The 6,403-nt window shown below is 54.8% G+C and overlaps 1 pseudogene; it reads right to left on the reverse strand.

Annotated features, from left to right (window-relative positions):
- Nucleotides 1-4,405: 4,405 nt before the first annotated feature.
- LOC136518897 (uncharacterized) lies at nt 4,406-5,529 on the reverse strand (annotated as a pseudogene).
- Between the last annotated feature and the right edge of the window lie 874 nt (nt 5,530-6,403).

The following is a 6,403-nucleotide window of genomic DNA, read 5'->3' on the forward strand; positions in this document are numbered from 1 at the left end:
ACGTCCAAGTGATGGATGCACCAGTCCTTTGCTGCTGCCAAGGCTAGTAACAAACAGGACCGACTCCATGATTGCAATTGGCGCAAAGACCGCCTTGAAGTCTATGCCCTCGCGCTGAACAAAGCCTCAGGTGATGAGGCGCTGCCTTGTGCTTGACAATGGCGCCGAGCTCGTCCCGCTTGACCTTGTACACCCACTTCAGGCTGATCGGACGGCATCCTTGGAGGTGGATCGATGAGCTGCCAAGTATCATTTTTCCTCGATCGCCTTCATCTCCTCCAAGCATCGCCCTGTCGCCAGTTTCCATCCCGCTCGGCCAGCGCGAACATGGGTGGTTCCTCTTGCACTGACGAGCAGCAGCTCTGCGTCATTAGAGCAGTCGACCAGCCAGTCCTGAGGGTCCTGTGCCACCGATGATAGTTGTCTCAGCCTGCGAAACCGTACCTCCTCACCTTCAGTGGAAGGCTATCCACGAACTCAGTGATGTCACCGGGATGGTGAGGCGAACTCGATCGGCGTCGATGGGGTTCCCTGTTCCACCGGAGTGCTCGGCACCTCGGATGCAGTGCTCGGCAATACTCCTGGACAGCTCGTCTCAACTCCTGCAGTGTTCAGCCCACACTGTAGAAGTGCTCAGCCTCAGTCTTAGAGTGGTTGGCACCACTACAAGACGTCTTGGCTCCGCCATGGGAGTGCTCGGCACCCGTCCTGGAGTGGTCGCCACCACTGTAGAACCTCCCGGCACCACTCCTGGCGTGCTCGGCATGCCTCCAGGAGTGATCGGCATCCCTCCTGAAGTGCTCGGCACTGCCCCCAGGAGTGCTCGGCTCTACCGCTGGAGTGCTCGGCACCCTCCCGGAGTGCTCGACACCTCTTCCCTAGCGTCTCCACCACCGTGGATGACTAGGTGCTCAACGACAAAGGTGCTGGTGAAGCCGCTAGCTTCCCCCGTGCTCGGACTACTCTAGTCCCAAGTCGCCTTCTCGTCGAACACGACATCACGCAAGACAAGTACCTTGTCTCTGCATGGGTCGTAGAGCCGGTATGCCTTGGTACCCTCCGCATAGCCTAGGAAACACCATCGGTGTGCTCCAGTCCTCCAGCTTGGTGAGGTTTGGCTTCGTCCTCCTGACGTGGCCGATGCAGCTGAATGTCCGGTGGAAGGACACGCTCGGCTTGAGCCCATACCAAGCTTTGAACGGCGTCTTGCCTGTTAGAGCCTTGGTCAGAGAGCGGTTAAGGATGAACATCGCCATGGTCACCGCCTCCCCCTAGAACCTTGCTGGCATGCCTTTAGCCTTCATCATGGATCGGGCCATGCCGACCACCGTCTGGTTTTGTCTCTCCACCATGCCATTCTGTTGTGGCAAGTACGGCGTGGTGTGGTGTCGTACCACACCCTGATCCGCGCAGTACGCAGCGAACTCCACCGAAGTGAATTTCGCTGCCGCGATCAGTTCTCAGCACATGGAGTTTCTTGCCGCTCTCGGCCTCCGTGCGCGTCTTGAACTTCTTGATCGCCGCTGCCGCTTCGTCCTTGCTCATCAGGAGTTGCAGCCACATGTAGCGACTGCAATCGTCCACGAGCAAGAGGAAGTACCACCGACCACCGTTTGTAGCGGGCGTGATCGGCCCGTAGAGGTCACCGTGGACGAGCTCGAGAGCGTCCTTCGCGCGATACTTGGCCACCTTTGGGAATGGTAGCCTCCTCCGCTTCCCAGCCAGGCAGCTATCACATAGCTCACCTCCGTGCTTAATGTGAGGTAGCCATTGGACCATCTTCTCCAGCCAACCCAGCGCGTCGAAGCTGAGATGTCCGAACCGGGCATGCCACATCCACGGTTCCTCGGTGTGCCTTGCCGCCAGGCACACCAGCTACTCTACCTTTAGGTCGAGCAGGTACAACGGTTTAGGGACCTCTTCACCTTGGCAAGAAGTCACTGCTCTCGGTCCCTGATCCTAAGGACTCCGTCCTTGATCAGTACCTCGCTACCGCGCTCATCTAGCTGACCAATGCTGATGATGCTGGAACATAGCTGTGGGATGTAATATACATCCGTTAGCACGTTGTGCTTCCCGTTCTGGCACCTAAATATGATGGTGCCACGCCCTTGGATAGTCACCCTTGAGCCATCACCAAACTTCACCGTACTGGTAACATCGTCGTCGAGCTCGGAGAAGGATACCTTGGAGCCCGTCATGTGGTTGCTGGCACCAGAGTCCAGATACCACCGCTTGCTCCTGGTCGGCGTCCCACACGTCTGAGGTGGACTTGGGCGCGTGGTTCGTCAAGGTTGACGGTCTTCAGGGCCTTCCCAGGTCCTTCCACCGTCGTCGCCTCTTCCCTCTTCTCGGTCTCGACGTCGTGTAGTGCACAGAACGTCGCCATTAGGATAGTGGCATCATCCCCATCATCAACTTGCGCTAGATGAGCCTCAGCTCTTTTCCTTCTGCTTGCGATTTTGGGCACTCCCGTGCCCAATGGCCCATCTTACCGCAGCGCCGACAGGCGTTGGGGTCGACCTGCTTCTTCTTGTCCGAAGAAGCCTTGCCGCGGCGCTTGCCATCGCCACCGCGGCTGGAGGAGGTTGCCTTCCCGGAGTTCCTCCGAGTAGCCCACTCCTCTTCCGTCAACAGCAGTTTGCCACTATCCTTTGTTGTTGTCGCTTGCTCCAAACGCTCATCCACCGCCCACAGACGACCTGTCACATCCTCAATGGTGAGGGTGGACAAGTCCAACATCGTCTCTATGGAAAGAGCGATCTGGATGTACTTTGCCAGCACGGAGTGGATGGTACTTGGAGACCGTCTCTTTTCGTCGATGGTGACGCTGTGGCTCTTCAGCTTGCTGATGAGCGTTTGTAGACAGAGGGAGAAGTCCTCCACCGTTTCACCATCATTGAACTTGAGGTTGGCGTACTCCTGCTTTAGAAGCTAGGTCGTCCCCTTCTTTGCGCGGTCGGAACCGACGCGCATCGCCGCAATAGTCTCTCACGCCTCCTTAGCCGAGCTCTTCGCCCCCAACGGACTCCCTGTACTCCGCTCGGTACAGCAGCGATGATAGCCTCCAACGCTGACATGTCGTCTTCTTCATTGTCAGGTGCCCTTGTCAACAGCATTCCAGAGTCCGTTCGGGCTCTGAGCTTGACCTTCATGGTCACCGACCACTCTCCATAGTTGGTGCGAGTAGCGTCGGCCAACTGATGCCGCTGACCTCCCGCACCGTGCGAACAACGACTTCCGGTCGTGGCTGGGCAGCCCATAGTAGTGCCACTGTGTCGCCCAGTCTCCGAACCGCCCGTCATCGCCAGCTGTTAGTCTGGCGACGGCGCTTGTACTGGCTCCGATATCCACTTGTTGGCCCATAGGATCACCGGCTCAGGTGAGTGAACCACTCACCAGTCTTGCCGAGCACCCGCTAGTTTTGTCAGAGCACCCACTAGCCCGTGTCGACCACGAACAAGTGTTGTCCGTCCCCGCACACTATGGCTAGAGCTTGAAGAAGAAGGGAGAACAGAGCTATACACAACAGTACAAGACACCAGCGTTGGCCGAAGCCCTGTCTGGGAGATGGTAAATCTGAACTCTCTTTTACTGAGTTGTCGTGGTAGTCTATTTATACAACTCTATCTATCTAGTCCTAGTACAAGCGCACATGCTGCAGCAGTGACTAGATAACATACAGGGCTGACTCTGCGCCGGCCTCTGTATATAGCTACAGTGCTGCAGGTGAGCCATGTGACACCTGCACCTGCAGCGCCTACAGTATCATAGCAGAAGGCCTTTTCGGCGCCGCTTTCCCTTGCTGTATTCACAAAGGAAAACAGTAGTTTATTCTAACAAACAGATCATGTACATCACTGTCTCCAGATCAGGGAAGATATATGCTGATATGGGACAGATTTTGTATCTTAGACCGGGTGACATGTTTTCTTTTGGGAGGAGAGAGTAGCTTGGTATACTAGAAGCAGGAGTATTATTTACTTCGGTTGTGTGTGGTGTCGTATCAACATACGTGATTACCCTGAAGCCTGAAGTCGACACAAATTCAGTGTAAATTTAGGACGGCAACTCGTTGAATGCAGCATCATATCAATCCTATCGACGCAGTTAACCCAGAATTCCGAAGCACGCTTTCGTTCAGAAAAGCATGCGCAACTTCCTTAGCCCTGATGTCACTGCTGTAACATCAACGTTTATAGGCCAAAATTGACTGCAAACTACGATTTTCTTCCACAACACCGGAAGGAAATAAACAGGTGCAAACCTTTCAGTTATGCAGCACAAGTCAAAAACCAGCAAGCTACCCTAGCCCTAGCTCACTGAACTCACTCACCTATGGACATGTAAAACTGAAGTAGCAAGTCTAAGAGAAACTAAAATAATGACAAACAAGTTCAGGGAGTGTCGTGTTCAAGCCTTCAAGGTAACAAAAATCAAGCACTGCAACTCATATACATCAAAAAACTGTCAAAAAAAAGTACTACTACCGTATGAAATTGTTTCATGAGTGCGCATCTCCAAGGAATGTACCCTCATCTAATACGTAATCCATGCGATTGATGCATGCATGAACTATTCACAAAATCGTAAGACTAGTAGAGGCAATGGTCTGCTTCTGCACCACTACCTTATCTGACCCAGTTGCGCGTGTTGCGCTGCTGCTGCTGCGTCCGCAGCTGCTCGTGGAACCACATGATGAACTCGTCGGCGCGCCTGTCCACCGCGCTTTTCAACTCCTCGTTGTCCTCCTCCCTCGACAGGTACGGCGAGTCCGTGATCCGCACCTGACGCGGCGCCGACCCCAGCCGCCTCCAGCGCCGGCCACGCCGCCGCGGCGTCCAGGTCCAGGTCCAGATCGCCGTCGTCGTAGTCGGCCACCTCCTCGACGTCCATGAGCGCGAACAGCCTCGTCACCGCCGCGGCCGAGCCGTAGTAGTGCTCCGGCTCCGACGACGGGTGGTCGTCGTGTCCCTGGTCGGCGGCGGCGGCGCGGCTCTGCAGGCGCAGGCGGCGCTTATTCTCGCGCCGGCGCTTGTGCATTGGCGTGCTCTTGCAGCTGAACTCCACCTCGCGGGGACGGTACTGGTACCTGCACACGGCGGCGGCGGGGTCCATGGACCGGCACGACAACGACGGCGCCGCGTGCCTCGACGACGACGACGACGCGCGGCGGTGGCCGTGGCCGCGCGGGTACGGGTGCACCACGCGGCGGCGGGGTCCATGGACCGGCACGACAGCGACGGACAGTACATCAGCGCCGGGTTTCCTCCCGCTCCCGCGCGGTGAGGCTGCTGCGGCGGCGGTGGCCGCGGCGCTTGCTGCTGGAGAGGAGGCTGTGCAGGTGGAATCCGAGAGCGGCGAGCTTCGGCTGGTGCTTCTTGACGAGGAAGAGGTAGACGGCTTGCATCCCGCGCCACAGCTTCTTGGAGGCTCGCCCCTGGGGCGTCGTCGCCATGTGGACATGCTCCACCGCTTGACCTCCATCGGCGACGACTGCCCACTGCTCATCATCGATCTCGCCCCTGTTTCTTTTCTCGTTTTGGAAACCTCTGGCGATCTTGGCCTTGTCTTTCAGGAAATGGTGCGTGTATGACGGGATGGAATGAATGACTGCAAGGAGAAGAGGATAGGAGGTGAGAGAGGTATTTAAAGGCAGGAGGCGACATTAGCGGTGGCCGTTGGCCTCTGTCTCCATTTTTTTTTTATTTCTTTCTTTTTTGGGAATATTTAGATCTCCGAATGCTCAAGTAACCTGCTTATTCAAATTCATTCAAAGCTATAGTGTAAATAAGAGGGCAAGAAGTTTGCTAATTTCGACAGTACTTCGCAAAATTGATTCCAACGAGCCAAGAGCCCAAGAGATGATTGCACGCAATAGACAAGCAACAAAATTCGGTAGCACTAGCATGAATAACCAACACTTATTTCCATATGTGATATTTCATTATTTTTCTAGTTTTATTATCGCAATTATGTATTCCATTCCTAGTAGGTGTTTTCTTAATTATTTTACCTTTTCTCTATATTAATGTGTATTAGAGCTGAGCTAAAAATAAAGCCTTTTTTTCCTTCATAACGCAAAGGTTTGCGCGTTTTGTTATTATAAGAGTACGTGAAAGTTTTGTTACACCTTAATCTATCTAGGTGGGCAAAGGATTGTACATCAGTGCATGGCCCAGCCTAGACACACAACAAAGGTACTACTCGCTGCAATAGACAGCCCAAATTTTTTTGCGCCGGCTTGCACAGCTTCTCGCTTGATCGTGGCCAACAGGTTCGGAACTTGGGTGACTGCTCCACGAAAACACCGCGCATTACGCTCCTTCCAAAGCTGCCACACAACGCAGGCGAAGATGAGTCCGCGCCCTTCCTGTAGCTCTCTGACCACTGCGAACCCATA

The sequence above is a fragment of the Miscanthus floridulus genome, chromosome 17 (assembly GCF_019320115.1).
Source record: "Miscanthus floridulus cultivar M001 chromosome 17, ASM1932011v1, whole genome shotgun sequence".
Classification (NCBI taxonomy): Eukaryota; Viridiplantae; Streptophyta; class Magnoliopsida; order Poales; family Poaceae; genus Miscanthus; species Miscanthus floridulus.